General features: G+C 40.6%; 1 protein-coding gene across 2 annotated transcripts in view; it reads left to right on the top strand.

The window, feature by feature from the left end:
• Positions 1 to 465, top strand: part of LOC119587789 — a 122,239-nt gene that overhangs the window by 117,839 nt on the left and 3,935 nt on the right. The window lies entirely within an intron of this gene.

The raw sequence follows: 465 nt of genomic DNA, 5'->3' as shown, positions 1-465 counted from the left end.
CCTCCCTCATAAACAGTTCGCCCTTCGTCTCTCTCCACCTTCTATTCCCTTTCTCTCCCTCTCCATCCCTTTTCCCCGACCTCTCTTCCTCTTTCGCTCCCTCCTATCCACCTCTCTTTGGTTGAAAAGCCATTGATAACAATCATAAACACAGAAAGTCGAGGTCGGTTTTACAGGTAATCTCTCTCGTACCGCTGTGATATCGTGTAATTTTCGGCAGGGCTCATAAAGGCACCATTTCTTGTAATATGATTATGTTGTTTGGTTTGTTAAGTGATGTTGCCATTATTCTAGGGATGGGAGCGATTCCTTTGTAATCATGGGCTTTTGATTTTCGTGTTTTCCCGTTTTGCAAGTTGATATGGGTTGGAAAAAAATAGTATGTTTGTTTCGGTTATATACTTCTAGGTAAATTTATCTATTTTTCTCAACCTTGTCAGGTTTCTCTTTACTTCCTATTTTGAG

This window comes from Penaeus monodon, chromosome 23 (genome assembly GCF_015228065.2).
Source record: "Penaeus monodon isolate SGIC_2016 chromosome 23, NSTDA_Pmon_1, whole genome shotgun sequence".
Classification (NCBI taxonomy): Eukaryota; Metazoa; Arthropoda; class Malacostraca; order Decapoda; family Penaeidae; genus Penaeus; species Penaeus monodon.
The sequence above is the reverse complement of the archived record's forward strand: the minus strand, read 5'-3'. Positions and strand labels throughout refer to the sequence as shown.